The 22406-nt window shown below is 50.3% G+C and overlaps 11 pseudogenes; all 11 read left to right on the forward strand.

Annotated features, from left to right (window-relative positions):
• The first annotated feature begins 2055 nt into the window (after positions 1 to 2055).
• LOC130352150 (5S ribosomal RNA) lies at positions 2056 to 2175 on the forward strand (annotated as a pseudogene).
• A 2275-nt stretch (positions 2176 to 4450) lies between these two features.
• LOC130353101 (5S ribosomal RNA) lies at positions 4451 to 4570 on the forward strand (annotated as a pseudogene).
• A 1672-nt stretch (positions 4571 to 6242) lies between these two features.
• Positions 6243 to 6362, forward strand: LOC130328477 (5S ribosomal RNA; annotated as a pseudogene).
• A 2474-nt stretch (positions 6363 to 8836) lies between these two features.
• LOC130352151 (5S ribosomal RNA) lies at positions 8837 to 8956 on the forward strand (annotated as a pseudogene).
• A 2275-nt stretch (positions 8957 to 11231) lies between these two features.
• LOC130353102 (5S ribosomal RNA) lies at positions 11232 to 11351 on the forward strand (annotated as a pseudogene).
• A 2261-nt stretch (positions 11352 to 13612) lies between these two features.
• Positions 13613 to 13732, forward strand: LOC130351929 (5S ribosomal RNA; annotated as a pseudogene).
• An 879-nt stretch (positions 13733 to 14611) lies between these two features.
• LOC130335556 (5S ribosomal RNA) lies at positions 14612 to 14731 on the forward strand (annotated as a pseudogene).
• A 4467-nt stretch (positions 14732 to 19198) lies between these two features.
• LOC130317791 (5S ribosomal RNA) lies at positions 19199 to 19318 on the forward strand (annotated as a pseudogene).
• Positions 19319 to 20191: 873 nt separating this feature from the next.
• Positions 20192 to 20311, forward strand: LOC130352061 (5S ribosomal RNA; annotated as a pseudogene).
• A 670-nt stretch (positions 20312 to 20981) lies between these two features.
• LOC130331492 (5S ribosomal RNA) lies at positions 20982 to 21101 on the forward strand (annotated as a pseudogene).
• Positions 21102 to 21968: 867 nt separating this feature from the next.
• Positions 21969 to 22088, forward strand: LOC130347385 (5S ribosomal RNA; annotated as a pseudogene).
• The last annotated feature ends 318 nt before the right edge of the window (positions 22089 to 22406 follow it).

A 22406-nucleotide genomic window follows, 5' to 3' on the forward strand; every position in this document is an offset into this window, starting at 1 on the left:
TTCCGTTCCGATTCCGAAAAGGATTTATTGATGCTTAAATCCACAGTATATAAGAAGTGAAGCTGTCAAGGGCCATCCTAAGCTGAACGCACCTGCTCTCGTCAGTTTGCAGACTGCTGCCCAGCTTAGGGCCTGGTAAGTACCGGCATGGGAGACTGGCTTGGAATCCCGGGTACAGTTGACATTTTGCTCTGTTGCCGCCTTCCGCTCTGATTCCAAAAAGGATTTATTGATGCTTAAATCCACAGTATACAAGGCGTGAAGCTGTACACGGCCATCCTAAGCTGAACGCACCTGCTCTCGTCAGATCGCAGACTGCTGCCCGGCATGGGTGAATGGCTGGCAATCCAAGGTGCCGTTGACATTTTGCTCTGTTTCCACCTTCCGCTCCGATTCCTAAAAGGTTTTATGATGCTTAAATCGACAGTATACAGGGTGTGAAGCTGTCAACGGCCATCCTAAGCTGAACGTGCCTGCTCTCCTCAGATTGCAGACTGCTGCCCGGCAAATACTGACATGGGAGACTGGCTGGGAATCCCGGGTGCCGTTGACATTTTGCTCTGTTGCTGCCTTCCGCTCCGATACCTAAAAGGATTTATTGATGCTTAAATCCACAGTATAAAGGGTGTGAAGCAGCTGTGAAGCAGCTGTGAAGCAGCTGTGAAATGCCATCCTAAGCTGAACGCGCCTGCCCTCATCAGATTGCCGACTGCTACCCAGCTTAGGGCCCGGTAAGTACCAGCATGGGAGACTGGCTGGGAAACCCGGGTGCAGTTGACATTTTGCTCTGTTGCCGCCTTCCATTCCGATTTCGAAAAAAATTTATTGATGCTTAAATCCACAGTATAAAGGGTGTGAAGTTGTCAATGGCCATCCTAATCTGAACGTGCCTGCTCTCCTCAGATCGCAGACTGCTGCCTGGCAAGTACCAGCATGGGAGACTGGCTGGCAATCCAAGGTGCCATTGACATTTTGCTCTGTTGCCGCCTTCCTCTCCGATTAATAAAAATATTTATTGATGCTTAAATCCACAGTATACAAGGTGTAAAGCTGTCGACGGCCATCCTAAGCTGTACGCGCCTGCTCTCGTCAGATCGCAGACTGGTACAGATCTTAGGGCCCGGTAAGTACCGGCATGGGACAATGGCTGGGAATACCGGGTGCCGTTGACATTTTGCTCTGTTGCCGCCTTCCGTTCCGATTCCGAAAAGGATTTATTGATGCTTAAATGCACAGTATAAAGGGCATGAAGCTGTCAACAGCCATCATAAGCTGAACGCGCCTGCTCTCGTCAAATCGCAGACTGCTACCCAGCTTAGGGCCCGGTAAGTACTGGCATGGGAGACTGGCTGGGTATCTCGGGTGCCGTTGACATTTTGCTCTATTGCTGCCTTCCGCTCCGATTCCGAAAATAATTTATTGATGCTTAAATCCACAGTATACAAGGTGTGAAGGTGTCGACGGCCATCCTAAGCTTAACGCGCCTGCTCTCGTCAGATCGCAGACTGGTACAGATCTTAGGGCCCGGTAAGTACCGGCATGGGACACTCTCTGGGAATCCCGGCTGCCGTTGACATTTTGCTCTGTTGCCGCCTTCCGTTCCGATTCCGAAAAGGAGTTATTGATGCTTAAATGCACAGTATAAAGGGCAAGAAGCTGTCAACGGCCATCCTAAACTGAACGCGCCTGCTTTCGTCAGATTGCAGACTGCTACTCAGCTTAGGGCCCGGTAAGTACCAGCATGGGAGACTGGCTGGGAATCCCAGGTGTTGTTGACATTTTGCTCTGTTGCCGCCTTCCGCTCCGATTCCAAAAAGGATTTATTGATGCTTAAAACCACAGTATACAGGGTGTGAAGATGTCTACAGCCATCCTAAGCTGAATGCGCCTGTTCTCGTCAGATCGCAGACTGCTACCCAGCTTCGGGCCTGGTAAGTACCAGCATGGGAGACTGGCTGGGAATCCCGGGTGCAGTTGACATTTTGCTCTGTTTCTGCTCCGATTCCAAAAATTATTAATTGATGCTTAAATCCACAGTATACAAAGTGTGAAGCTGTCAACAGCCATCCTAAGCTGAACGCGCCTGCTCTCGTCAGATCGCAGACTGCTACCCAGCTTAGGGCCTGGTAAGTACCAGCATGGGAGACTGGCTGGGAATCCCGGGTGCAGTTGACATTTTAATCTGTTGCCGCCTTCCGCTCCGATTCGGAAAAGGATTTATTGATGCTTAAATCCACAATATACAGTGTGTGAAGCTGTCAACGGCCATCCTAAGCCTGAACGTGCCTGCTCTCCTTAGATCGCAGACTGCTGCCCGGCAGTTACCGGCGTGGGAGACTGGCTGGCAATCCAAGGTGCCATTGACATTTTGCTCTGTTGCCGCCTTCCTCTCCGATTAATAAAAATATTTATTGATGCTTAAATCCACAATATACAAGGCGTGAAGAGATCAACGGCCATCCTAAGCTGAACGCGCCTGCTCTCGTCACATCGCAGACTGCTACCCAGCTTAGGGCCCAGTAAGTACTGGCATGGGAGACTGGCTGGGAATCCCGGGTGCAGTTGACATTTTGCTCTGTTGCCGCCTTCCGTTCCGATTCCGAAAATCATTTATTGATGCTTAAATGCACAGTATAAAAATCATGAAGCTGTCAATGGCCATCCTAAGCTGAACGCGCCTGCTCTTGTCAGATCGCAGACTGCTACCCAGCTTAGGGCCCGGTAAGTACTGGCATGGGAGACTGGCTGGGAATCCCGGTTGCTGTTGACATTTTGCTCTATTGCTGCCTTCCGCTCCGATTCCGAAAATAATTTATTGATGCTTAAATCCACAGTATACAAGGTGTGAAGCTGTCGACGGCCATCCTAAGCTTAACGCGCCTGCTCTCGTCAGATCGCAGACTGGTACAGATCTTAGGGCCCGGTAAGTACCGGCATGGGACACTGGCTGGGAATCCCGGCTGCCGTTGACATTTTGCTCTGTTGCCGCCTTCCGTTCCGATTCCGAAAAGGATTTATTGATGCTTAAATACACAGTATACAAAGTGTGAAGCTGTCAACGGCCATCCTAAGCTGAACGCGCATGCTCTCGTCAGATCGCAGACTGATACCCAGCTTAGGGCCTGGTAAGTACCAGCATGGGAGACTGGCTGGGAATCCCGGGTGCAGTTGACATTTTAATCTGTTGCCGCCTTCCGCTCCGATTCGGAAAAGGATTTATTGATGCTTAAATGCACAGTATAAAGGGCATGAAGCTGTCTACGGCCATCCTAAGCAGAATGCGCCTGTTCTCGTCAGATCGCAGACTGCTACCCAGCTTCGGGCCTGGTAAGTACCAGCATGGGAGACTGGCTGGGAATCCCGGGTGCCGTTGACATTCTGCTCTATTGCTGCCTTCCGCTCCGATTCCGAAAAGAATTTATTGATGCTTAAATCCACAGTATACAAGGTGTGAAGCTGTCGACGGCCATCCTAAGCTTAACGCGCCTGCTCTCGTCAGATCGCAGACTGGTACAGATCTTAGGGCCCGGTAAGTACCGACATGGGACACTGGCTGGGAATCCCGGGTGCAGTTGACATTTTGCTCTGTTTCTGTGCCGATTCCGAAAATTATTAATTGATGCTTAAATCCACAGTATACAAAGTGTGAAGCTGTCAACGGCCATCCTAAGCTGAACGCGCCTGCTCTCGTCAGATCGCAGACTGCTACCCAGCTTAGGGCCTGGTAAGTACCAGCTTGGGAGACTGGCTGGGAATCCCGAGTGCAGTTGACATTTTAATCTGTTGCCGCCTTCCGCTCCGATTCGGAAAAGGATTTATTGATGCTTAAATCCACAATATACAGGGTGTGAAGCTGTCAACGGCCATCCTAAGCCTGAACGTGCCTGCTCTCCTCAGATCGCAGACTGCTGCCCGGCAGATACTGGCATGGGAGACTGGCTGGCAATCCAAGGTGCCATTGACATTTTGCTCTGTTGCCGCCTTCCTCTCCGATTAATAAAAATATTTATTGATGCTTAAATCCACAATATACAAGGCGTAAAGATGTCAACGGCCATCCTAAGCTGAACGTGCCTGCTCTCGTCAGATTGCAGACTGCTACCCAGCTTAGGGCCTGGTAAGTACCAGCATGGGAGACTGGCTGGGAGTCCCAGGTGTTGTTGACATTTTGCTCTGTAGCCGCCTTCCGCTCAAATTCCGAAAAGGATTTATTGATGCTTAAATCCACAGTATACAAGGTGTGAAGCTGTCGACGGCCATCCTAAGCTTAACGCGCCTGCTCTCGTCAGATCGCAGACTGGTACAGATCTTAGGGCCCGGTAAGTACCGGCATGGGACACTGGCTGGGAATCCCGGCTGCCGTTGACATTTTGCTCTGTTGCCGCCTTCCGTTCCGATTCCGAAAAGGATTTATTGATGCTTAAATGCACAGTATAAAGGGCGAGAAGCTGTCAACGGCCATCCTAAGCTGAACGCGCCTGCTCTCGTCAGATCGCAGACTGCTACTCAGCTTAGGGCCCGGTAAGTACCAGCATGGGAGACTGGCTGGGAATCCCAGGTGTCGTTGACATTTTGCTCTGTTGCCGCCTTCCGCTCCAATTCCAAAAAGGATTTATTGATGCTTAAATGCACAGTATACAGGGTGTGAAGATGTCTACGGCCATCCTAAGCTCAATGCGCCTGTTCTCGTCAGATTGCAGACTCCTACCCAGCTTCGGGCCTGGTAAGTACCAGCATGGGAGACTGGCTGGGAATCCCGGGTGCAGTTGACATTTTGCTCTGTTTCTGCTTCGATTCCGAAAATTATTTATTGATGCTTAAATCCACAGTTTACAAAGTGTGAAGCTGTCAACAGCCATCCTAAGCTGAACGTGCCTGCTCTCGTCAGATCGCAGACTGCTACCCAGCTTAGGGCCTGGTAAGCACCAGCATGGGAGACTGGCTGGGAAACCCGGGTGCAGTTGACATTTTGCTCTGTTGCCGCCTTCCATTCCGATTTCGAAAAAGATTTATTGATGCTTAAATCCACAGTATAAAGGGTGTGAAGTTGTCAATGGCCATCCTAAGCTGAACGTGCCTGCTCTCCTCAGATCGCAGACTGCTGCCTGGCAAGTACCAGCATGGGAGACTGGCTGGCAATCCAAGGTGCCATTGACATTTTGCTCTGTTGCCGCCTTCCTCTCCGATTAATAAAAATATTTATTGATGCTTAAATCCACAGTATACAAGGTGTAAAGCTGTCGACGGCCATCCTAAGCTGTAGGCGCCTGCTCTCGTCAGATCGCAGACTGGTACAGTTCTTAGGGCCCGGTAAGTACCGGCATGGGACAATGGCTGGGAATACCGGGTGCCGTTGACATTTTGCTCTGTTGCCGCCTTCCGTTCCGATTCCGAAAAGGATTTATTGATGCTTAAATGCACAGTATAAAGGGCATGAAGCTGTCAACAGCCATCATAAGCTGAACGCGCCTGCTCTCGTCAAATCGCAGACTGCTACCCAGCTTAGGGCCCGGTAAGTACTGGCATGGGAGACTGGCTGGGTATCTCGGGTGCCGTTGACATTTTGCTCTATTGCTGCCTTCCGCTCCGATTCCGAAAATAATTTATTGATGCTTAAATCCACAGTATACAAGGTGTGAAGGTGTCGACGGCCATCCTAAGCTTAATGCGCCTGCTCTCGTCAGATCGCAGACTGGTACAGATCTTAGGGCCAGGTAAGTACCGGCATGGGACACTCTCTGGGAATCCCGGCTGCCGTTGACATTTTGCTCTGTTGCCGCCTTCCGTTCCGATTCCGAAAAGGAGTTATTGATGCTTAAATGCACAGTATAAAGGGCAAGAAGGTGTCAACGGCCATCCTAAACTGAACGCGCCTGCTCTCGTCAGATTGCAGACTGCTACTCAGCTTAGGGCCCTGTAAGTACCAGCATGGGAGACTGGCTGGGAATCCCAGGTGTTGTTGACATTTTGCTCTGTTGCCGCCTTCCGCTCCGATTCCAAAAAGGATTTATTGATGCTTAAAACCACAGTATACAGGGTGTGAAGATGTCTACAGCCATCCTAAGCTGAATGCGCCTGTTCTCGTCAGATCGCAGACTGCTACCCAGCTTCGGGCCTGGTAAGTACCAGCATGGGAGACTGGCTGGGAATCCCGAGTGCAGTTGACATTTTGCTCTGTTTCTGCTCCGATTCCGAAAATTATTAATTGATGCTTAAATCCACAGTATACAAAGTGTGAAGCTGTCAACGGCCATCCTAAGCTGAACGCGCCTGCTCTCGTCAGATCGCAGACTGCTACCCAGCTTAGGGCCTGGTAAGTACTGGCATGGGTGACTGGCTGGGAATCCCGGGTGCAGTTGACATTTTGCTCTGTTGCCGCTTTCCGCTGATTCCAAAAAGGATTTATTGATGCTTAAATCCACAGTATACAAGGCGTGAAGCTGTCAACGGCCATCCTAAGCTGAACGTGCCTGCTATCCTCAGATCGCAGACTGCTGCCCGGCAAGTACCGGCATGGGAGACTGGCTGGCAATCCAAGGTTCCATTGACATTTTGCTCTGTTGCCGCCTTCCTCTCCGATTAATAAAAATATTTATTGATGCTTAAATCCACAGTATACAAGGTAAGAAGCTGTCAACAGCCATCCTAAGCTGAACGCGACTGCTCTGGTCAGATCGCAGACTGCTACTCAGCTTAGGGCCCGGTAAGTATCGGCATGGGAGACTGGCTGGGAATCCCGGGTGCCGTTGACGTTTTGCTCTGTTGAAGCCTTCCGTTCCGATTCCGAAAAGGATTTATTGATGCTTAAATCCACAGTATATAAGAAGTGAAGCTGTCAAGGGCCATCCTAAGCTGAACGCACCTGCTCTCGTCAGTTTGCAGACTGCTGCCCAGCTTAGGGCCTGGTAAGTACCGGCATGGGAGACTGGCTTGGAATCCCGGGTACAGTTGACATTTTGCTCTGTTGCCGCCTTCCGCTCTGATTCCAAAAAGGATTTATTGATGCTTAAATCCACAGTATACAAGGCGTGAAGCTGTACACGGCCATCCTAAGCTGAACGCACCTGCTCTCGTCAGATCGCAGACTGCTGCCCGGCATGGGTGAATGGCTGGCAATCCAAGGTGCCGTTGACATTTTGCTCTGTTTCCACCTTCCGCTCCGATTCCTAAAAGGTTTTATGATGCTTAAATCGACAGTATACAGGGTGTGAAGCTGTCAACGGCCATCCTAAGCTGAACGTGCCTGCTCTCCTCAGATTGCAGACTGCTGCCCGGCAAATACTGACATGGGAGACTGGCTGGGAATCCCGGGTGCCGTTGACATTTTGCTCTGTTGCTGCCTTCCGCTCCGATACCTAAAAGGATTTATTGATGCTTAAATCCACAGTATAAAGGGTGTGAAGCAGCTGTGAAGCAGCTGTGAAGCAGCTGTGAAGCAGCTGTGAAATGCCATCCTAAGCTGAACGCGCCTGCCCTCATCAGATTGCCGACTGCTACCCAGCTTAGGGCCCGGTAAGTACCAGCATGGGAGACTGGCTGGGAAACCCGGGTGCAGTTGACATTTTGCTCTGTTGCCGCCTTCCATTCCGATTTCGAAAAAAATTTATTGATGCTTAAATCCACAGTATAAAGGGTGTGAAGTTGTCAATGGCCATCCTAATCTGAACGTGCCTGCTCTCCTCAGATCGCAGACTGCTGCCTGGCAAGTACCAGCATGGGAGACTGGCTGGCAATCCAAGGTGCCATTGACATTTTGCTCTGTTGCCGCCTTCCTCTCCGATTAATAAAAATATTTATTGATGCTTAAATCCACAGTATACAAGGTGTAAAGCTGTCGACGGCCATCCTAAGCTGTACGCGCCTGCTCTCGTCAGATCGCAGACTGGTACAGATCTTAGGGCCCGGTAAGTACCGGCATGGGACAATGGCTGGGAATACCGGGTGCCGTTGACATTTTGCTCTGTTGCCGCCTTCCGTTCCGATTCCGAAAAGGATTTATTGATGCTTAAATGCACAGTATAAAGGGCATGAAGCTGTCAACAGCCATCATAAGCTGAACGCGCCTGCTCTCGTCAAATCGCAGACTGCTACCCAGCTTAGGGCCCGGTAAGTACTGGCATGGGAGACTGGCTGGGTATCTCGGGTGCCGTTGACATTTTGCTCTATTGCTGCCTTCCGCTCCGATTCCGAAAATAATTTATTGATGCTTAAATCCACAGTATACAAGGTGTGAAGGTGTCGACGGCCATCCTAAGCTTAACGCGCCTGCTCTCGTCAGATCGCAGACTGGTACAGATCTTAGGGCCCGGTAAGTACCGGCATGGGACACTCTCTGGGAATCCCGGCTGCCGTTGACATTTTGCTCTGTTGCCGCCTTCCGTTCCGATTCCGAAAAGGAGTTATTGATGCTTAAATGCACAGTATAAAGGGCAAGAAGCTGTCAACGGCCATCCTAAACTGAACGCGCCTGCTTTCGTCAGATTGCAGACTGCTACTCAGCTTAGGGCCCGGTAAGTACCAGCATGGGAGACTGGCTGGGAATCCCAGGTGTTGTTGACATTTTGCTCTGTTGCCGCCTTCCGCTCCGATTCCAAAAAGGATTTATTGATGCTTAAAACCACAGTATACAGGGTGTGAAGATGTCTACAGCCATCCTAAGCTGAATGCGCCTGTTCTCGTCAGATCGCAGACTGCTACCCAGCTTCGGGCCTGGTAAGTACCAGCATGGGAGACTGGCTGGGAATCCCGGGTGCAGTTGACATTTTGCTCTGTTTCTGCTCCGATTCCAAAAATTATTAATTGATGCTTAAATCCACAGTATACAAAGTGTGAAGCTGTCAACAGCCATCCTAAGCTGAACGCGCCTGCTCTCGTCAGATCGCAGACTGCTACCCAGCTTAGGGCCTGGTAAGTACCAGCATGGGAGACTGGCTGGGAATCCCGGGTGCAGTTGACATTTTAATCTGTTGCCGCCTTCCGCTCCGATTCGGAAAAGGATTTATTGATGCTTAAATCCACAATATACAGTGTGTGAAGCTGTCAACGGCCATCCTAAGCCTGAACGTGCCTGCTCTCCTTAGATCGCAGACTGCTGCCCGGCAGTTACCGGCGTGGGAGACTGGCTGGCAATCCAAGGTGCCATTGACATTTTGCTCTGTTGCCGCCTTCCTCTCCGATTAATAAAAATATTTATTGATGCTTAAATCCACAATATACAAGGCGTGAAGAGATCAACGGCCATCCTAAGCTGAACGCGCCTGCTCTCGTCACATCGCAGACTGCTACCCAGCTTAGGGCCCAGTAAGTACTGGCATGGGAGACTGGCTGGGAATCCCGGGTGCAGTTGACATTTTGCTCTGTTGCCGCCTTCCGTTCCGATTCCGAAAATCATTTATTGATGCTTAAATGCACAGTATAAAAATCATGAAGCTGTCAATGGCCATCCTAAGCTGAACGCGCCTGCTCTTGTCAGATCGCAGACTGCTACCCAGCTTAGGGCCCGGTAAGTACTGGCATGGGAGACTGGCTGGGAATCCCGGTTGCTGTTGACATTTTGCTCTATTGCTGCCTTCCGCTCCGATTCCGAAAATAATTTATTGATGCTTAAATCCACAGTATACAAGGTGTGAAGCTGTCGACGGCCATCCTAAGCTTAACGCGCCTGCTCTCGTCAGATCGCAGACTGGTACAGATCTTAGGGCCCGGTAAGTACCGGCATGGGACACTGGCTGGGAATCCCGGCTGCCGTTGACATTTTGCTCTGTTGCCGCCTTCCGTTCCGATTCCGAAAAGGATTTATTGATGCTTAAATACACAGTATACAAAGTGTGAAGCTGTCAACGGCCATCCTAAGCTGAACGCGCATGCTCTCGTCAGATCGCAGACTGATACCCAGCTTAGGGCCTGGTAAGTACCAGCATGGGAGACTGGCTGGGAATCCCGGGTGCAGTTGACATTTTAATCTGTTGCCGCCTTCCGCTCCGATTCGGAAAAGGATTTATTGATGCTTAAATGCACAGTATAAAGGGCATGAAGCTGTCTACGGCCATCCTAAGCAGAATGCGCCTGTTCTCGTCAGATCGCAGACTGCTACCCAGCTTCGGGCCTGGTAAGTACCAGCATGGGAGACTGGCTGGGAATCCCGGGTGCCGTTGACATTCTGCTCTATTGCTGCCTTCCGCTCCGATTCCGAAAAGAATTTATTGATGCTTAAATCCACAGTATACAAGGTGTGAAGCTGTCGACGGCCATCCTAAGCTTAACGCGCCTGCTCTCGTCAGATCGCAGACTGGTACAGATCTTAGGGCCCGGTAAGTACCGACATGGGACACTGGCTGGGAATCCCGGGTGCAGTTGACATTTTGCTCTGTTTCTGTGCCGATTCCGAAAATTATTAATTGATGCTTAAATCCACAGTATACAAAGTGTGAAGCTGTCAACGGCCATCCTAAGCTGAACGCGCCTGCTCTCGTCAGATCGCAGACTGCTACCCAGCTTAGGGCCTGGTAAGTACCAGCTTGGGAGACTGGCTGGGAATCCCGAGTGCAGTTGACATTTTAATCTGTTGCCGCCTTCCGCTCCGATTCGGAAAAGGATTTATTGATGCTTAAATCCACAATATACAGGGTGTGAAGCTGTCAACGGCCATCCTAAGCCTGAACGTGCCTGCTCTCCTCAGATCGCAGACTGCTGCCCGGCAGATACTGGCATGGGAGACTGGCTGGCAATCCAAGGTGCCATTGACATTTTGCTCTGTTGCCGCCTTCCTCTCCGATTAATAAAAATATTTATTGATGCTTAAATCCACAATATACAAGGCGTAAAGATGTCAACGGCCATCCTAAGCTGAACGTGCCTGCTCTCGTCAGATTGCAGACTGCTACCCAGCTTAGGGCCTGGTAAGTACCAGCATGGGAGACTGGCTGGGAGTCCCAGGTGTTGTTGACATTTTGCTCTGTAGCCGCCTTCCGCTCAAATTCCGAAAAGGATTTATTGATGCTTAAATCCACAGTATACAAGGTGTGAAGCTGTCGACGGCCATCCTAAGCTTAACGCGCCTGCTCTCGTCAGATCGCAGACTGGTACAGATCTTAGGGCCCGGTAAGTACCGGCATGGGACACTGGCTGGGAATCCCGGCTGCCGTTGACATTTTGCTCTGTTGCCGCCTTCCGTTCCGATTCCGAAAAGGATTTATTGATGCTTAAATGCACAGTATAAAGGGCGAGAAGCTGTCAACGGCCATCCTAAGCTGAACGCGCCTGCTCTCGTCAGATCGCAGACTGCTACTCAGCTTAGGGCCCGGTAAGTACCAGCATGGGAGACTGGCTGGGAATCCCAGGTGTCGTTGACATTTTGCTCTGTTGCCGCCTTCCGCTCCAATTCCAAAAAGGATTTATTGATGCTTAAATGCACAGTATACAGGGTGTGAAGATGTCTACGGCCATCCTAAGCTCAATGCGCCTGTTCTCGTCAGATTGCAGACTCCTACCCAGCTTCGGGCCTGGTAAGTACCAGCATGGGAGACTGGCTGGGAATCCCGGGTGCAGTTGACATTTTGCTCTGTTTCTGCTTCGATTCCGAAAATTATTTATTGATGCTTAAATCCACAGTTTACAAAGTGTGAAGCTGTCAACAGCCATCCTAAGCTGAACGTGCCTGCTCTCGTCAGATCGCAGACTGCTACCCAGCTTAGGGCCTGGTAAGCACCAGCATGGGAGACTGGCTGGGAATCCCAGGTGCAGTTGACATATTAATCTATTGCCGCCTTTCGCTCCGATTCGGAAAAGGATTTATTGATGCTTAAATCCACAATATACAGGGTGTGAAGCTGTCAACGGCCATCCTAAGCCTGAACGTGCCTGCTCTCCTCAGATCGCAGACTGCTGCCCGGCAGATACTGGCATGGGAGACTGGCTGGCAATCCAAGGTGCCATTGACATTTTGCTCTGTTGCCGCCTTCCTCTCCGATTAATAAAAATATTTATTGATGCTTAAATACACAGTATAAAGGGCGAGAAGCTGTCAACGGCCATCCTAAACTGAACGCGCCTGCTCTCGTCAGATCACAGACTGCTACTCAGCTTCGGGCCTGGTAAGTACCAGCATGGGAGACTGGCTGGGAATCTCGGGTGCAGTTGACATTTTGCTCTGTTTTTGCTCCGATTCTGAAAATTATTTATTGATGCTTAAATCCACAGTATACAAAGTGTGAAGCTGTCAATGGCCATCCTAAGCTGAACGCGCCTGCTCTCGCCAGATCGCAGACTGCTACCCAGCTTAGGGCCTGGTAAGTACCAGCATGGGAGACTGGCTGGGAATCCTGGGTGCAGTTGACAGTTTAATCTGTTGCCGCCTTCCGCTCCGATTCGGAAAAGGATTTATTGATGCTTAAATCCAGAATATACATGGTGTGAAGCTGTCAACGGCCATCCTAAGCCTGAACGTGCCTGCTCTCCTCAGATCGCAGACTGCTGCCCGGCAGTTACCGGCATGGGAGACTGGCTGGCAATCCAAGGTGCCATTGACATTTTGCTCTGTTGCCGCCTTCCTCTCCGATTAATAAAAATATTTATTGATGCTTAAATCCACAATATACAAGGTATGAAGATGTCAACGGCCATCCTAAGCTGAACGCGCCTGCTCTCGTCAGATCGCAGACTGCTACCCGGCTTAGGGCCCAGTAAGTACCGGCATGGGAGACTGGCTGGGAATCCCAGGTGCAGTTGACATTTTGCTCTGTTGCCGCCTTCCGTTCCGATTCCGAAAAGGATTTATTGATGCTTAAATGCACAGTATAAAAAGCATGAAGCTGTCAATGGCCATCCTAAGCTGAACGTGCCTGCTCTAGTCAGATTGCAGACTGCTACCCAGCTTAAGGCCCGGTAAGTACTGGCATGGGAGACTGGCTGGGAATCCCGGTTGCCGTTGACATTTTGCTCTATTGCTGCCTTCCGCTCCGATTCCGAAAATAATTTATTGATGCTTAGATCCACAGTATACAAGGTGTGAAGCTGTCGACGGCCATCCTAAGCTTATCGCGCCTGCTCTCGTCAGATCGCAGACTGGTACAGATCTTAGGGCCCGGTAAGTACCGGCATGGGACACTGGCTGGGAATCCCGGCTGCCATTGACATTTTGCTCTGTTGCCGCCTTCCGTTCCGATTCCGAAAAGGATTTATTGATGCTTAAATGCACAGTATAAAGGGCAAAAAGCTGTCATCGGCCATCCTACGCTGAACGCGCCTGCTCTCGTCAGATCGCAGACTGCTACCCAGCTTAGGGCCCGGTAAGTACCAGCATGGGAGACTGGCTGGGAATCCCAGGTGTCGTTGACATTTTGCTCTGTTGCCGCCTTCTGCTCCGATTCGGAAAAGGATTTATTGATGCTTAAATCCACAGTATACAGGGTGTGAAGATGTCTACGGCCATCCTAAGCTGAATGCGCCTGTTCTCGTCAGATCGCAGACTGCTACCCAGCTTCGGGCCTGGTAAGTACCAGCATGGGAGACTGGCTGGGAATCCCGGGTGCAGTTGACATTTTGCTCTGTTTCTGCTCCAATTCCGAAAATTATTTATTGATGCTTACATCCACAGTATGCAAAGTGTGAAGCTGTCAACGGCCATCCTAAGCTGAACGCGCCTGCTCTCGTCAGATCGCAGACTGCTACCCAGCTTAGGGCCTGGTAAGTACCAGCATGGGAGACTGGCTGGGAATCCCGGGTGCAGTTGACATTTTAATCTGTTGCCGCCTTCCGCTCAAATTCAGAAAAGGATTTATTGATGCTTAAATCCACGATATACAGGGAGTGAAGCTGTCAACGGCCATCCTAAGCCTGAACGTGCCTGCTCTCCTCAGATCGCAGACTGCTGCCCGGCAGATACCGGCATGGGAGACTGGCTGGCAATCCAAGGTGCCATTGAAATTTTGCTCTGTTGCCGCCTTCTTCTCCGATTAATAAAAATATTTATTGATGCTTAAATCCACAATATACAAGGCGTAAAGATGTCAACGGCCATCCTAAGCTGAACGCGCCTGCTCTCGTCAGATCGCAGACTGCTACCCAGCTTAGGGCCCGGTAAGCACTGGCATGGGAGACTGGCTGGGAATCCCGGGTGCCGTTGACATTTTGCTCTATTGCTGCCTTCCGCTCCGATTCCGAAAATAATTTATTGATGCTTAAATCCACAGTATACAAGGTGTGAAGGTGTCGACGGCCATCCTAAGCTTAACGCACCTGCTCTCTTCAGATCGCAGACTGGTACAGATCTTAGGGCCCGGTAAGTACCGGAATGGGACACTGTCTTGGAATCCCGGCTGCCGTTGACATTTTGCTCTGTTGCCGCCTTCCGTTCCGATTCCGAAAAGGATTTATTGATGCTTAAATGCACAGTATAAAGGGCGAGAAGCTGTCAACGGCCATCCTAAACTGAACGCGCCTGCTCTCGTCAGATCGCAGACTGCTACTCAGCTTAGGGCCCGGTAAGTACCAGCATGGGAGACTGGCTGGGAATCCCAGGTGTCGATGACATTTTGCTCTGTTGCCGCCTTCCGCTCCGATTCCGAAAAGGATTTATTGATGCTTAAATCCACAGTATACAGGGTGTGAAGATGTCTACGGCCATCCTAAGCTGAATGCGCCTGTTCTCGTCAGATCGCAGACTGCTACCCAGCTTCGGGCCTGGTAAGTACCAGCATGGGAGACTGGCTGGGAATCCCGGGTGCCGTTGACATTCTGCTCTATTGCTGCCTTCCGCTCCGATTCCGAAAATAATTTATTGATGCTTAAATCCACAGTATACAAGGTGTGAAGCTGTCGACGGCCATCCTAAGCTTAACGCGCCTGCTCTCGTCAGATCGCAGACTGGTACAGATCTTAGGGCCCGGTAAGTACCGGCATGGGACACTGGCTGGGAATCCCGGGTGCAGTTGACATTTTGCTCTGTTTCTGTTCCGATTCCGAAAATTATTAATTGATGCTTAAATCCACAGTATACAAAGTGTGAAGCTGTCAACGGCCATCCTAAGCTGAACGCGCCTGCTCTCGTCAGATCGCAGACTGCTACCCAGCTTAGGGCCTGGTAAATACCAGCTTGGGAGACTGGCTGGGAATCCCGAGTGCAGTTGACATTTTAATCTGTTGCCGCCTTCCGCTCCGATTCGGAAAAGGATTTATTGATGCTTAAATCCACAATATACAGGGTGTGAAGCTGTCAACGGCCATCCTAAGCCTGAACGTGCCTGCTCTCCTCAGATCGCAGACTGCTGCCCGGCAGATACTGGCATGGGAGACTGGCTGGCAATCCAAGGTGCCATTGACATTTTGCTCTGTTGCCGCCTTCCTCTCCGATTAATAAAAATATTTATTGATGCTTAAATCCACAATATACAAAGCGTGAAGATGTCAACGGCCATCCTAAGCTGAACGCGCCTGCTCTCGTCAGATCGCAGACTGCTACCCAGCTTAGGTCCCAGTAAGTACCGGCATGGGAGACTGGCTGGGAATCCCGGGTGCAGTTGACATTTTGTTCTGTTGCCGCCTTCCGTTCCGATTCCGAAAAGGATTTATTGATGCTTAAATGCACAGTATAAAAAGCATGAAGCTGTCAATGGCCATCCTAAGCTGAACGCGCCTGCTCTCGTTAGATCGCAGACTGCTACCCAGCTTAGGGCCCGGTAAGTAATGGCATGGGAGACTGGCTGGGAATCCCGGTTGCCGTTGACATTTTGCTCTATTGCTGCCTTCCGCTCCGAATCCGAAAATAATTTACTGATGCTTAAATCCACAGTATACAAGGTGTGAAGCTGTCGACGGCCATCCCAAGCTTAACGCGCCTGCTCTCGTCAGATCGCAGACTGGTACAGATCTTAGGGCCCGGTAAGTACCGGCATGGGACACTGGCTGGGAATCCCGGCTGCCGTTGACATTTTGCTCTGTTGCCGCCTTCCGTTCCGATTCCGAAAAGGATTTATTGATGCTTAAATGCACAGTATAAAGGGCGTCAAGCTGTCAACGGCCATCCTAAGCTGAACGCGCCTGCTCTCGTCAGATCGCAGACAGCTACCCAGCTTAGGGCCCAGTAAGTACCAGCATGGGAGTCTGGCTGGGAATCTCAGGTGTTGTTGACATTTTGCTCTGTAGCTCTGTAGACATTTTGCTCTGATTCCGAAAAGGATTTATTGATGCTTAAATCCACAATATACAGGGTGTGAAGCCGTCTACGGCTATCCTAAGCTGAATGCCCCTTTTCTTGTCAGATCGCAGACTGCTGCCCGGCAAGTACGGGCATGGGAGACTGGCTGGCAATCCAAGGTGCTATTGACATTTTGCTCTGTTGCCGCCTTCCTCTCCGATTAAAAAAAATATTTATTGATGCTCAAATCCACAGTATACAAGGCTTGAAGATGTCAACGGCCATCCTAAGCTGAAAGTGCCTGCTCTCGTCAGATTGCAGACTGCTACCCAGCTTAGGGCCCGGTAAGTACTGGCATGGGAGACTGGCTGGGGATCCCGGGTGCCGTTGACATTTTGCTCTATTGCTGCCTTCCGCTCCGATTCCGAAAATAATTTATTGATGCTTAAATCCACAGTATACAAGGTGTGAAGCTGTCGACGGCCATCCTAAGCTTAACGCGCCTGCTCTCGTCAGATCGCAGACTGGTACAGATCTTAGGGCCCGGTAAGTACCGGCATGGGACACTGGCTGGGAATCCCGGCTGCCGTTGACATTTTGCTCTGTTGCCGCCTTCCGTTCCGATTCGGAAAAGGATTTATTGATGCTTAAATGCACAGTATAAAGGGCATCAAGCTGTCAACGGCCATCCTAAGCTGAACGCGCCTGCTCTCGTCAGATCGCAGACTGCTACCCAGCTTAGGGCTCGGTAAGTACCAGCATGGGAGTCTGGCTGGGAATCTCAGGTGTTGTTGACATTTTGCTCTGTAGCTCTGTAGACATTTTGCTCTGATTCCGAAAAGGATTTATTGATGCTTAAATCCACAATATACAGGGTGTGAAGCCGTCTACGGCTATCCTAAGCTGAATGCGCCTTTTCTTGTCAGATCGCAGACTGCTGTCCGGCAAGTACGGGCATGGGAGACTGGCTGGCAATCCAAGGTGCTATTGACATTTTGCTCTGTTGCCGCCTTCCGCTCCGATTCAGAAAAGGATTTATTGATGCTTAAATCCACAATATACAGGGTGTGAAGCTGTCAACGGCCATCCTAAGCCTGAACATGCCTGCTCTCCTCAGATCGCAGACTGCTGCCCGGCAGATACAGGCATGGGAGACTGGCTGGCAATCCAAGGTGCCATTGACATTTTGCTCTGTTGCCGCCTTCTTCTTCAAATAATAAAAATATTTATTGATGCTTAAATCCACAATATACAAGGCATAAAGATGTCAACGGCCATCCTAAGCTGAACGTGCCTGCTCTCGTCAGATCGCAGACTGCTACCCAGCTTAGGGCCCGGTAAGTACTGGCATGGGAGACTGGCTGGGAATCCCGGGTGCCATTGACATTTTGCTCTATTGCTGCCTTCCGCTCCGATTCCGAAAATAATTTATTGATGCTTAAATCCACAGTATACAGAGTGTGAAACTGTCAACGGCCATCCTAAGCTGAACGCGCCTGCTCTCGTCAGGTCGCAGACTGCTACCCAGCTTAGGGCCTGGTAAGTACCAGCATGGGAGACTGGCTGGGAATCCAAGGTGCCATTGACATTTTGCTCTGTTGCCGCCTTCCTCTCCGATTAATAAAAATATTTATTGATGCTTAAATCCACAATATACAAGGCATGAAGATGTCAACGGCCATCCTAAGCTGAACGCGCCTGCTCTCGTCAGATCGCAGACTGCTACCCAGCTTAGGGCCCAGTAAGTACCGGCATGGGAGACTGGCTGGGAATCCCGGGTGCAGTTGACATTTTGCTCTGTTGCCGCCTTCCGTTCCGATTCCGAAAAGGATTTATTGATGCTTAAATGCACAGTATAAAAAGCATGAAGGTGTCAATGGCCATCCTAAGCTGAACGTGCCTCCTCTAGTCAGATTGCAGACTGCTACCCAGCTTAGGGCCCGGTAAGTACTGGCATGGGAGACTGGCTGGGAATCCCGGTTGCCGTTGACATTTTGCTCTATTGCTGCCTTCCGCTCCGATTCCGAAAATAATTTATTGATGCTTAGATCCACAGTATACAAGGTGTGAAGCTGTCGACGGCCATCCTAAGCTTAACGCGCCTGCTCTCGTCAGATCGCAGACTGGTACAGATCTTAGGGCCCGGTAAGTACCGGCATGGGACACTGGCTGGGAATCCCGGCTGCCGTTGACATTTTGCTCTGTTGCCGCCTTCCGTTCCGATTTCGAAAAGGATTTATTGATGCTTAAATGCACAGTATAAAGGGCAAAAAGCTGTCATCGGCCATCCTACGCTGAACGCGCCTGCTCTTGTCAGATCGCAGACTGCTACCCAGCTTAGGGCCCGGTAAGTACCAGCATGGGAGACTGGCTGGGAATCCCACGTGTCGTTGACATTTTGCTCTGTTGCCGCCTTCTGCTCCGATTCGGAAAAGGATTTATTGATGCTTAAATCCACAGTATACAGGGTGTGAAGATGTCTACGGCCATCCTAAGCTGAATGCGCCTGTTCTCGTCAGATCGCAGACTGCTACCCAGCTTCGGGCCTGGTAAGTACCAGCATGGGAGACTGGCTGGGAATCCCGGGTGCAGTTGACATTTTGCTCTGTTTCTGCTCTGATTCCGAAAATTATTTATTGATGCTTACATCCACAGTATACAAAGTGTGAAGCTGTCAACGGCCATCCTAAGCTGAACGCGCCTGCCTTCGTCAGATCGTAGACTGCTACCCAGCTTAGGGCCTGGTAAGTACCAGCATGGGAGACTGGCTGGGAATCCTGGGTGCAGTTGACATTTTAATCTGTTGCCGCCTTCCGCTCCGATTCAGAAAAGGATTTATTGATGCTTAAATCCACGATATACAGGGTGTGAAGCTGTCAACGGCCATCCTAAGCCTGAACGTGCCTGCTCTCCTCAGATTGCAGACTGCTGCCCGGCAGATACAGGCATGGGAGACTGGCTGGCAATCCAAGGTGCCATTGACATTTTGCTCTGTTGCCGCCTTCTTCTCCGAATAATAAAAATATTTATTGATGCTTAAATCCACAATATACAAGGCGTAAAGATGTCAATGGCCATCCTAAGCTGAACGCGCCTGCTCTCGTCAGATCGCAGACTGCTACTCAGCTTAGGGCCTGGTAAGTACTGGCATGGGAGACTGGCTGGGAATCCCGGTTGCCGTTGACATTTTGCTCTATTGCTGCCTTCCGCTCCGAATCCGAAAAGAATTTATTGATGCTTAAATCCACAGTATACAAGGTGTGAAGCTGTCGACGGCCATCCTAAGCTTAACGCGCCTGCTCTCGTCAGATCGCAGACTGGTACAGATCTTAGGGCCCGGTAAGTACCGGCATGGGACACTGGCTGGGAATCCCGGCTGCCGTTGACATTTTGCTCTGTTGCCGCCTTCCGTTCTGATTCCGAAAAGGATTTATTGATGCTTAAATGCACAGTATAAAGGGCGTCAAGATGTCAACGGCCATCCTAAGCTGAACGCGCCTGCTCTCGTCAGATCGCAGACTGCTACCCAGCTTAGGGCCCGGTAAGTACCAGCATGGGAGTCTGGCTGGGAATCTCAGGTGTTGTTGACATTTTGCTCTGTAGCTCTGTAGACATTTTGCTCTGATTCCGAAAAGGATTTATTGATGCTTAAATCCACAATATATAGGGTGTGAAGCCGTCTACGGCTATCCTAAGCTGAATGCGCCTTTTCTTGTCAGATCGCAGACTGCTGCCCGGCAAGTACGGGCATGGGAGACTGGCTGGCAATCCAAGGTGCTATTGACATTTTGCTCTGTTGCCGCCTTCCGCTCCGATTCAGAAAAGGATTTATTGATGCTTAAATCCACAATATACAGGGTGTGAAGCTGTCAACGGCCATCCTAAGCCTGAACGTGCCTGCTCTCCTCAGATCGCAGACTGCTGCCCGGCAGATACAGGCATGGGAGACTGGCTGGCAATCCAAGGTGCCATTGACATTTTGCTCTGTTGCCGCCTTCTTCTCCGAATAATAAAAATATTTATTGATGCTTAAATCCACAATATACAAGGAATAAAGATGTCAACGGCCATCCTAAGCTGAACGCGCCTGCTCTTGTCAGATCGCAGACTGCTACCCAGCTTAGGGCCCGGTAAGTACCGGCATGGGAGACTGGCTGGGAATCCCGGGTGCCGTTGACATTTTGCTCTATTGCTGCCTTCCGCTCCGATTCCGAAAATAATTTATTGATGCTTAAATCCACAGTATACAAGGTGTGAAGCTGTCGACGGCCATCCTAAGCTTAACGCGCCTGCTCTCGTCAGATCGCAGACTGTTACAGAGCTTAGGGCCCGGTAAGTACCGGCATGGGACACTGGCTGGGAATCCCGGCTGCCGTTGACATTTTGCTCTGTTGCCGCCTTCCGTTCCGATTCCGAAAAGGATTTATTGATGCTTAAATGCACAGTATAAAGGGCGAGAAGCTGTCAACGTCCATCCTAAGCTGAACGCGCCTGCTCTCGTCAGATCGCAGACTGCTACCCAGCTTAGGTCCCGGTAAGTACCAGCATGGGAGACTGGCTGGGAATCCCAGGTGTCGTTGACATTTTGCTCTGTTGCCGCCTTCCGCTCCGATTCCGAAAAGGATTTATTGATGCTTAAATCCACAGTATACAGGGTGTGAAGATGTCTCTGGCCATCCTAAGCTGAATGCGCCTGTTTTCGTCAGATCGCAGACTGCTACCCAGCTTCGGGCCTGGTAAGTACCAGCATGGGAGACTGGCTGGGAATCCCGGGTGCAGTTAACATTCTGCTCCGATTCCGAAAATTATTTATTGATGCTTAAATCCACAGTATACAAAGTGTGAAGCTGTCAACGGCCATCCTAAGCTGAACGCGCCTGCTCTCGTCAGATCGCAGACTGCTATCCGGCTTAGGGCCTGGTAAGTACCAGCATGGGAGACTGGCTGGGAATCCCAGGTGTCGTAGACATTTTGCTCTGTTGCCGCCTTCCGCTCCGATTCCGAAAAGGATTTATTGATGCTTAAATCCACAGTATACAGGGTGTGAAGATGTCTACGGCCATTTTAAGCTGAATGCGCCTGTTCTCGTCAGATTGCAGACTGCTACCCAGCTTCGGGCCCAGTAAGTACCAGCATGGGAGACTGGCTGGGAATCCCGAGTGCAGTTGACATTTTGCTCTGTTTCTGCTCCGATTCCGAAAATTATTTATTGATGCTTAAATCCACAGTATACAAAGTGTGAAGCTGTCAATGGCCATCCTAAGTTGAACGCGCCTGCTCTCGTCAGATCGCACACTGCTACCCAGCTTAGGGCCTGGTAAGTACCAGCATGGGAGACTGGCTGGGAATCCCGGGTGCAATTGACATTTTAATCTGTTGCCGCCTTCCGCTCCGATTCGGAAAAGGATTTATTGATGCTTAAATCCACAATATACAGGGTGTGAAGCTGTCAAAGGCCATCCTAAGCCTGAACGTGCCTGCTCTCCTCAGATCACGGACTGCTGCCCGGCAGTTACCGGCATGGGAGACTGGCTGGCAATCCAAGGTGCCATTGACATTTTGCTCTGTTGCCGCCTTCCTCTCCGATTAATAAAAATATTTATTGATGCTTAAATCCACAATATACAAGGCGTGAAGATGTCAACGGCCATCCTAAGCTGAACGCGCCTGCTCTCGTCATATCGCAGACTGCTACCCATCTTAGGGCCCAGTAAGTACCGGCATGGGAGACTGGCTGGGAATCCCGGGTGCAGTTGACATTTTGCTCTGTTGCCGCGTTCCGATTCCGAAAAGAATTTATTGATGCTTAAATCCACAGTATACAATATGTGAAGCTGTCGACGGCCATCCTAAGCTTAACGCGCCTGCTCTCGTCAGATCGCAGACTGTTACCCAGCTTAGGGCCCGGTAAGTACCAGCATGGGAGACTGGCTGGGAATCCCAGGTGTCGTAGACTTTTTGCTCTGTTGCCACCTTCCGCTCCGATTCTGAAAAGGATTTATTGATGCTTAAATCCACAGTATACAGGGTGTGAAGATGTCTACAGCCATCCTAAGCTGAATGCGCCTGTTCTCGTCAGATCGCAGACTGCTACCCAGCTTTGGGCCCAGTAAGTGCCAGCATGGGAGACTGGCTGGGAATCCCGAGTGCAGTTGACATTTTGCTCTGTTTCTGCTCCGATTCCGAAAATTATTTATTGATGCTTAAATCCACAGTATACAAAGTGTGAAGCTGTCAACAGCCATCCTAAGCTGAATGCGCCTGCTCTCGTCAG

Source organism: Hyla sarda, chromosome 1, assembly GCF_029499605.1.
Source record: "Hyla sarda isolate aHylSar1 chromosome 1, aHylSar1.hap1, whole genome shotgun sequence".
Lineage (NCBI taxonomy): Eukaryota > Metazoa > Chordata > Amphibia > Anura > Hylidae > Hyla > Hyla sarda.